Genomic DNA, 10,066 nt, shown 5'->3' with positions numbered 1-10,066 from the left:
GTATTATGCTCAATAAAGTTTTAACATGAAGGTATGAAATCAGCATCAAGTGTTTATACTAGAGAGGGAATTTAGATTTTGTAAACTTGAAGAAGAAGGTTATATATATATATCCATTCATTGTTTTCTTATCATGATGCAAGCACTAGAAAGTTTCATGCTAAAATCGTTGAGATAAGATTTAACATATAAGGCATTTAAAAACTTTGATGCAGAGAGTATCGTAATTTCATAAAAAGATAATTTCAATACATGAAGTAGAATGTTAAACCTTATACTAGATTTAATGAATAAATTGAGACTTATCTTTAATTATGTGTCAACGCACCCATTTGTATGAAAATTTTATTTATTCCATGGGTAGCTTGGCACACCTACATCTACACCCTCATGTTTTCATTTTGGGTACCCAAGCTTGCTTGGGTCCTTGAGGGTTAGTGCATATAGTTCCTTTTGGAATCCAAATCTGTTTAATCGTAATAACTTTACCATTTGATTTATTCGTATTAGAACCATAGGTAAAGTTTTTATGCCCAATCTTTTTATGTTTGAAATAAGTTATCTTATTTGATGGTTTGCTTGGCGAATTAATAACCTTTTTCTTTAGGGGTTTATTATTGAGCAAAGGAATCCAGCCAAGTCTTGATTTATCAAAAACAGCATGTTGGCTTTCAAACATCGTTTTTACTCTTTCTGAACTTACAGTGAATTTGTTAATAAAAGATTTCAGTTGGTTAACTTCTTCACTTAAGTTTTGATTTTCTGTAATTAAATTCTGATTTTCTGAATCAATTCTTCCGAATTTAATCTTAAGCGTTCATTCTCAAAATTTAATTTGTCTTTCATTTCAGCGGAAGAATTTCTTTCTTCTGACATTTCCAGATTTAGCTTTTTAAGATTTTTATTTTTCGTAGCTAATTTTCTACATTCACCATACAAATCATGAAAAGCATTTAATAGTTCATCATAAGAGAATTCTTCCTGAAATTCATTAGGTGTGAAATCAGATTCAGATTTTACCTTATCTTCTTGTGCCATAAGGCATAAGTTAGTTACCTCTTGTAGTTCTTTGGAGCTAGTATCATTATTGTTGCTCCTCACTTTCATTTTCTTGCTTGACTCTTCCTTGGTCAAGGCTTTCTTGCTTTTTATCTCTTTCTTCCTTTCTTCTTGCTTCCTCTTCTTCTTTGTCTTTAGGAAGCTTTTGAATTTTTCGGTGTTTGGGTATGGGTCCTTGTTTTCATCACCGAATTCTTCATTTGTTGTTCTTTCTTCCGGATTGGGAGATTCAACATCTTTTTCTGCAGGCTCACTGTTAGTGTGTAATTGAAGCACATGTGAGCTAATCTGAATTTTGTCATAAATATTTTCTAAAGTATCCCAGATTTCCTTAGCAGATAAGCATGCAGAGATTTTATTAAATTCAGTTTCATGGATAGCACAATATAGTATGTTCATAGCATTAGCATTCAATTGTGCTAAGTCTTTTTCATTAATAGTGTGAGAGAGTGAGTGAGGGCCTCCAGTAACAATGTACCATAATCCATAGTCTAAAGCTTGAATGAATATCCTCATCCTAGCTTTCCAGTATGTGTAGTTTGTGCCATTAAATAGAGGTGGTCTATTTGTGGATTGCCCCTCACTCATAGAACATCCCACTTGGGTTGTCATGATCTTTAACTCTTGATTGTGAGATCAATGAGTACTATTGGAGCACCTTGCTCTGATACCACTTGTTGCCCAAGGTGACAATCCAGGAGGGGGGGGGGGGTGAATTGGTTTCTTCTCAATTTTGGTGTTTTAAAAGCTTTCTTAGTTAAGTGCGGTGGTTGCTTTCTTTAGATTATTTGAATGAGTTAAACTAGAACAGAGATGGAAGATAATGCAAGAATAAATGTAAACACAAGCACAACACAAACACAACAATATATAGTGGTTCGGTGCTCTCCTTAGCACCTACGTCCACTCCCCAAGCGACCCCTTGGGAATTCACTATAATCTCGCGGATTACAGTTGGATTGTTTTCCGGGCTCACAATCCAAAAATCTTTGTTGGTTTTACGGGCTCACCAACGAACCTATACACTTTGGTTTTCCGGGTTCACCAAAAACCTTTGTTGGTTTTGCGGGCTCACCAACGAACCTTTACACTTTGGTTTTCCGGGTTCACCAAAAATCTTTGTTGGTTTTACGGGTTCACCAACGAACCTTTACAAATAGTTCGACAAACAAAAAGAAAGATTCAAACTCCTAAATGAGCAAATGAAACAATATTAACTACAAAGAAGAGTTAGAAAATATTTATCGCTTTGAAGTGGCTTCTCTCTTCTTTGTCAAGGATGCTTCACTCTTCAAGGGAGGATGGAGCTCTTGATGCCTCTTTGAATCTGCTCAATCCCTTTCTTTGATTCTTGAATGAAGCTCTTGATGAAGAAGATTAGGGCACTTTTGTTTTCTTGTGTACTCTTTGATATTCCTTGCAAAAGTTATTCTATCTGATGAATAGTGCCCCTTTAAATAGCTTCCCACATCCTTTGGTCAAGCCCCAATGGTTAGATTTGAAAAACTAGCCGTTACTGACCTTGGGAAGGACAAAAAGTACATCTGCAGAACTAGCCGTTATGCTTCAGCCCGTGTTTGGGTCGGCTCAACCTGTCCTTGGGTCGACCCAACTTTCACTTGGGTCGACTCAAACATTCCTTGGGTCGACCCTCTCAGAAAACACAGAAACTTGAATTTCAGCCTTCCTTCCCATGGGTCGACCCAACCATTCTTTGGGTCGACTCAAAGTTCACTTGGGTCGACTCAACTTCTTCTTAGGTCGACCCTCTCAGTAATTCCAGAGAACCATTTTCTGTCTGCCTTTCTGTCTTGCCTTTGGGTCGACCCTCTCAGGGTTTGGGTCGACTCAAGCTTGGGTCGACTCAACCACTGTTTGGGTCGACCCTCTCAGTAAATCCAGAGAACATATTTCTTTTATGTTTTGAGGTTCTTGAAGTTTGGGTCGACTCATGCTTACCTTGGGTCGACCCAACTCACTGTTCATCTGTGCCAATTTTGCAGAAGTGTGCCAAATGACTTCTTGATGTGCCGGGGTCGACCCAATCATCCTTTGGGTCGACTCAATCTACACTTTGCTGCATCTCAAGGTTAGATTCATTCAAATGAACAAAGCCATGTATCTATTATCAATTCATACAAATATACTGAGAGTAATGAATTTATAAATGAAGTATCAATTTAACTTATAATATACTCTAGATAATTGCTTGTTAATCATCAAAATAACACTATCATCCTCAAGAAGCATAACAGCTAGTTGTGCAGAAGTGCTTTTTGAACTTCCAACGGCAATAAACGGCTAGTTCTTCAATCCAACGGTCAGAAAGGACTATTTGGAGGTTGGAGAAGTATTTAAGAGGGAGTATTCATCAGAGGAAGCAAGCTTTGGAAAATACATCAAGTGCATTCAAGAGAAAACCCTAGCAAGGCAAGCTTCATTCAATTGCTTCATTCAAAGAGCCAAAAAAAAGTGGTTGAGCAGATTCCAAGAGACATTAAGAGCTCCACCAACCCTTAAAGAGTGAAGCAATCTTGACAAAGAAGAGAAGAGCCTTATTAAAGGGATAACTATATTCTAAACTCTTCTTTGTAGCTCATAATTGTTTTATTTGCTCTTTTAGGAGCTTTCATTCTTTACTTATTACTCTTGTTGTAAGGTTTGTTGGTAAGCCCGTAAAACCAACATTGTTAGGTTGTTGGTAAGCCCGTAAAACCAACGTAGGTTGTTGGTAAGCCCGTAAAACCAACGTAGGTTGTTGGTAAGCCCGTAAAACCAACGTAGGTTGTTGGTAAGCCCGTAAAACCAACGTAGGTTGTTGGTGAACCCGTAAAACCAATTGTGAAGGTTCGTTGGTGAGCCCGTAAAACCAACATAGGTTCTTGGTGATTCCGGAAAACCAAAGTGTAAAGATTTTTGGATTGTGAGCCCGAAAAACAATCCAACTGTAATCCGCGGGATTATAGTGAATTCCCAAGGGGTCGCTTGGGGAGTGGATGTAGGTGCTTAGGAGAGCACCGAACCACTATATTTCTTGTGTGTTTGCATTGTGTATTGTCTTACTTTACTACAATTACTTACTCATCAATTAACTCGATTAAGGAATCAAAAAGTTAAACCAATTCACCCCCCCCCTCTTGGCTTGTCACCTTGGGCAACAAGTGGTATCAGAGCAGGTGCTCTATAATTCCTTGCCTTTTTGATTTTGACCTAACCGTCAAAGAGCCAAAGATCATGACAACTCAAATAGATAGTTTTCTAGGAGAGAGACAGTTAATTGATCGACCTCCACTATTTAATGGCATAAACTACACACATTGAAAAGCACGCATGCGCATTTTTATTCAAGCACATGACTATGATTTATGGAGTATCATAGTCAACGGGCTACACACAAACACTAATCATGATAAGAAAATGGCTCAGCAAAATGCAAAAGCCATGAATATTCTATATTGTGTATTAGATGATAGTGAACTTAATAGCATATCTTTTTGCATAACTGCTAAGAAAATCTGGAATATGCTTTGATGAGAGCACAAAAGTGCGATTTACACATCACTTAAATTAGTATTACTGCTAATAAATAATGATAAAAGTGTTGCATTAATATTATATTTTTTTTGAGGGGTGCAGGTTATCATAAACTAGAGATAAAATGTACATTTGGTACAATTGGGTTCAGAAAGATGCATGGCCCCAAGACGTACGCACCCAATCTCACTATGGCGTGGTCGAACCTATCATTTATCAAGCCCACAACCACAAATAGCAGTCAAGCCTAATCACACTGGAGCAACACTTGGCGACCATCCAGAGGGAACGAGCAATGAAACATCTAAGGAAAGATCATCCTAGAACTACACATCATCAACCTATGGCCTAGAGAATGATCAGCAGATGCTTGGCACGGTGGAGAGCATGCCATATTTCAGCCATCCAGACATCCCGTTCGTTCGCTCATCCCAGCTTCGCAATTCAACCCTCCGCGAGTCCGAGTTTCATCCCCTGCATCCGTGAGCCAGCGTCTTTGGCGATTCTCCCAGATTCCACCTCACCAACGATCAACGCCCGCATCCAAGCTTCCGGATTCCCAGCATCCGCACGACGTCCACGTCCGCGATCACCTCCCAAGCATCCGCCCAAGCCCGTGAAACCTCCCAGCCGTCCGTGATCAGCTCCCTTCCGGGCGTCCTCCAGATCGCGCTCCTCCACAGCGATCAGCGCCTCCCAGCCGTTCATAAGCCTCAACCCGCATCTCGGCGACCTCCTAGCAGTCCGCGATCAGCCCCGAGCCCGTGATCCCAGCTTCCGTATCAAGTCCCGAGCATCCCAGCCATTCCGCCTCCTCCATCGCGTCCGTTCTCAGCGCCGGATCCGGCCGAGATCAGCTCCTCCAACGCCTCAGCCTCACGCGCCCAAGACCCAGCCGTTTGCCTCTAAAGCATTGATTCCAGCGCATTCCGAAGATCCATGGAGGGAGAGAGTTGATTATAAAAGGTAGTCGGCTGAGAGGGAGGGGGGTGCTCATCGGGGAAAAACAGAGGAGCCTCTGCGATTGAAGGGAGGAGTTGGGCGGCGGCAGGGGAAAGAAAAGAGAAGAAGGAAACAGGGTATGCCCTGTTTCCGAAAAGAAAAAAAAGAAAAAAATAGGGAAGAGGTGATGTTTGTAATGAGAGCCTAATTCCTTTGGCAAAGGGTGATGGATGAACCCTTGGCATGTTGCTTTCATCAAGTATACTCTAAACTTGTATTCTAATTGTTTAATATCCATTGGTATGATTTTGATTCTTGCTTACTCATCTATAAGATAGATCTTGTATGGTTTATATATATATTGATGCATGGATTGTTTTGATGCTTGATTTATCGTAGACGTAATCGGCACGATAAATACTTGGATGTTGAATTCATGTTCTAAGATTGTATACTCCATGATTAGAACTATTTTATCATATTAATCCTTAATCAAGAATCGCCGAGTTTATTTATTGAAAGTAATATTGTTAAGGAGGATTCCGGATCTCTAGCCATCTCTATATTCTTGAACGTTGTTTAATCACATATTATTCTCTGCTTTTAATTTCTAAAGATCAACTAAAAATTACATCTGAAATTACGCTAATAATCCATATTTCGTTCCATGAGGAATCGACCTCGGACTCCCGAGTTATATTACTTGTGCGATTCTCCTGCACTTGGGAGAACAGTTTTATTTTTGCATCAAGTTTTTGGCGCCGTTGCCGGAGAACGGCTGAGTTATTAGTATAATTTTAGATTTAATTTTTACCTTAGTAGTTAGGATTTTTCTTTTGAAAAAAAAAAAAAATTGCATCTTTACTACTATTTTTAATTCCCTGCACATTTTGCATCAAACTCTGATATCATAGAAATTAGCCGTCTGATTTGACTCAAATTTGGTCAGCTAGTGCAAGACACATTGTTAGATAATCGGAACGGTCTGATTGACATTCTGACATTTTTAAGACCATCAGATTAATACGAAACCTTGCTGATTTCTGTTTTAAATTTTCTGTGTTTAAATTTTTAGAATCAGAATTTTATTGTTATCATATCTCATTAACCCTTGTTGCTAATTGAAAATTTAAGAAAAAAAAACTTTAAGAAAAGATCAAGGGTGATTATTCAAAAAAATTAAAAAAAGAGGGAAAACCTAAAATTTTAAATTTTAAATTTCAAATTTCAGAATTCAAATTTCAAATTTCAGACTTCAACTCATAAAATTTAAAAATAAATAAATAAATAAATAATTTGCTTGATCACCTATTCAATGAAATTTAATGTCATGTCATAAAACATTAAAAAAAAAAAATCTCCTGATTGTTGCATATAGTATAAGGCATCAGCATAAAATATTCTAAGGGCTGAACCCATTTAAAAAGATAAGGTCGGGATTTCATCACTCGTCCTTAGCCCAAAAATCACCCCAGTGCATAAATATCCTAAGCTTAACTAAAATCAACTAGACGTTGGCCCCTAAGGACATTCGAGCTCAATAGGACGAAGACCACCGAAAGTTGCACCAATTTCGCTCTGTGGCTTAGTTGATGTCTAGGCAAGCTTTGTCCCTATAAGGGAGACAGTTCATCTGTTCGAGACAAGTGGGTTTTAAGTGGGACCTTTGCGAACGCATCGTGACCCCTCCACTTACCTGGGAGCTTACCTGGTCAACTCGGTTCATTAGACCGGATTGGAGGCTTAGGTGCCCTCTTCAAACCAGTTAGGAGCTGTCTAGAAATTTAAGAAAAACATTAGAAATTGAGGTGTAATGTTTTGTTGCATGTTTGATTGTGAATAGGATTTTTGTTTTAGGATGTCGTTTTAGGGTATCTTTAGTTGGTACTTATATTTATTTATTTTTTTTAAAAAAAAGAAAGAAAAAAAAAGAGAGGGAAATATTTTGCATGTTAAAGTGGAATAGGAACGACACCGGTCGATTAAGTCGTACAACTTTAGATCATCCCTTAGGACATACCTCTGAAATTTCTTCACAATATCTCACACCTTGTGAGATGGCTGATCTAAATGAAGATGCGGGGAGTCACCACAATCGAGAACGAGAACCCCATGTTATGACTCTAAGACAATACCTACAACCGGCTAGGACTAGTCAACCATCATGCATAATTTTTTCTGATAATGTAGGACATTTTGACATCAAACCCGGGGTAATTCAATTACTGCCCAAGTTTCACGGGTTAGAATCCGAGAGTCCGTATCTTCATTTAAAAGATTTTGAAGAATTGAGTATTACATTTAGAGTGCCAAACGTCACCGAGGATGTCCTCAAATTGACATTGTTCCCTTTCTCTCTAAAGGATAAGGCCAAAACATGGCTAAACTCTTTGCGACCTAGATCAATAAGAAATTGGCAAGATATGCAGAGAGAATTTTTAAAGAAGTTCTTCCCCACACAAAGGACCAACTTTTTGAAGAGACATATCAGCAATTTCCAACAAAAAGATAATGAAACATTTTATGAATGTTGGGAAAGATTTAAAGACCTTCTTCTCTCATGCCCTCATCACGGGTTCGAAACTTGGAGAACCATTAGCTTCTTTTATGAAGGTTTATCTCCACAGTTGAAACAGTTTGTAGAGACCATGTGCAATAGTAGATTTTTAGAAAAACACCCTGATGAGGCATGGGAGTATTTGGATTCCCTTGCTGAGACTGCCCAACTTTGGGATAACGGGGATAGAAACAACAAGTCTTTGCCTAAGCCTACTAGCTCTGTACAGGGAGGCCTTTACAACCTCAGAACTGAGGATGATCTTCATGCTAAAATGGCAGCCCTCACTAGGAAGGTAGAAGAAATTGAGCTTAGGAAGGTTGAGCCTGTCAAAACTATAGAGCTTAGAAACGAGTGTTGTGGCATCTGCGATATGTCGGGTCATACCACTACAGATTGCCCCACCATACCGGCATTCAAAGAAGTCTTGCACGATCAAGCAAATGCTATGAACTCCTACCAAAAGCCTTATAACGATCCATACTCAAATACCTATAACCCTGGTTGGAAGAATCATCCAAACTTTAGGTGGAGAAACGATCATCCTCAACAGTCACACCATTCAGCTCCTCCACCTGCACATCCTACTTTTGCATCACCACCCTCTCAAAAGCCAAATATCGAGGATACCTTGCAATCCATACAAACTCTACAAGGTCAAGCTAATATCAATGCTCAAAATACTCGAAATTTTGAAGACATAAGGAACCAATTGTCAATGTTGACTACCGTCCTAAGTACCCAAGAGAAGGGTAAGCTTCCAGCTCAACCCCAACCTAACCCACAAGTGCACGGTAGTAATAATACGGCTCCTTCTAGTTCGCATACAGAGCATGCAAAGAGCATCATGACTTTGCGTAATGGGAAAGTCATTGATCAACCCGTCCCATTGAGACCGCAGGTCACTTCTGATTCTGATGCTCCCAAAGTTGATGAAAGGGACAAAGAAGAAGTTGAGGTCCCAACTTCTACTAAGAAAGTTGAATGTCCTTTTCCTCCACCTTTTCCACAACGGTTAAAGCCGTTGCAAAAGCTCGAACCTAATTCTGAAATTCTTGAGCTTTTTAAACAAGTAAAGATCAACATACCTCTTCTTGATGCAATCAAACAAGTACCCTCATATGCCAAATTTTTGAAGGACTTGTGTACTGTCAAACGCCGATTAAATGTTAAAAAGAAGGCATTTTTAACTGAAAATGTGAGTGCTATATTGCAGCACAACATTCTCCCTAAATATAAAGATCCAGGTTGCCCAACCATTTCATGCATCATAGGCAACTTTAGGATAGAGCGAGCATTGTTAGATTTAGGGGCAAGTGTGAATTTGTTGCCATATTCTGTATATGAGCAACTTGGTTTAGGTGAGTTGAAGCCAACCTCCGTCACTTTGCAATTAGCTGACAGGTCAGTTAAAATTCCAAGGGGGATTATCGAGGATGTATTAGTCCAAGTAGACAAGTTCTACTTTCCTGTCGATTTTATCGTATTGGACACACATCCGGCTTCGAACTCACAGTCTCAGATTCCGGTCATTTTAGGACGTCCATTCCTTGCGACTTCTAATGCATTAATTAATTGTAGGAATGGCGTCATGAAGCTTTCTTTTGGTAACATGACCTTAGAACTGAACATTTTTAATGTGTGCAAACAACCTAATGATCCCGAAGAGAGTAAGGAGGTTGATTGGGTTGAAACTATCGCGGAGGAATATTTGTTAGCTGAAGCATTTAACGATCCATCCGGCGATAGTTTAATTGATTGGTGTTCTAATGGCACCAATAAAGATGATTTGTTGGTCAAACCGAGTATGAATTTTTCGAACGCCATGATGATCAATGGGTGGAGACCAAAAGTAGAAAAATTTGAACAGTTGCCACCTCGAGAAACGAAAATAATACCATCCCATGAGCAAGCACCCAAGCTCGAATTGAAACCCTTACCAAAGGAACTTAAGTATGCATTTCTTGGACCCGA

At 39.2% G+C, this 10,066-nt stretch overlaps 1 non-coding gene across 1 annotated transcript; it reads right to left on the bottom strand.

Annotated features, from left to right (window-relative positions):
• Positions 1-8,004: 8,004 nt before the first annotated feature.
• Positions 8,005-8,113, bottom strand: LOC120104289. Its single transcript, XR_005506753.1, has one exon. It is a non-coding gene; the product is annotated as a small nucleolar RNA R71 (small nucleolar RNA).
• Between the last annotated feature and the right edge of the window lie 1,953 nt (positions 8,114-10,066).

This window comes from Phoenix dactylifera, chromosome 1 (assembly GCF_009389715.1).
Source record: "Phoenix dactylifera cultivar Barhee BC4 chromosome 1, palm_55x_up_171113_PBpolish2nd_filt_p, whole genome shotgun sequence".
In the NCBI taxonomy this organism is placed as follows: domain Eukaryota; kingdom Viridiplantae; phylum Streptophyta; class Magnoliopsida; order Arecales; family Arecaceae; genus Phoenix; species Phoenix dactylifera.
This window is presented reverse-complemented; position numbering and strand designations above follow the sequence as displayed.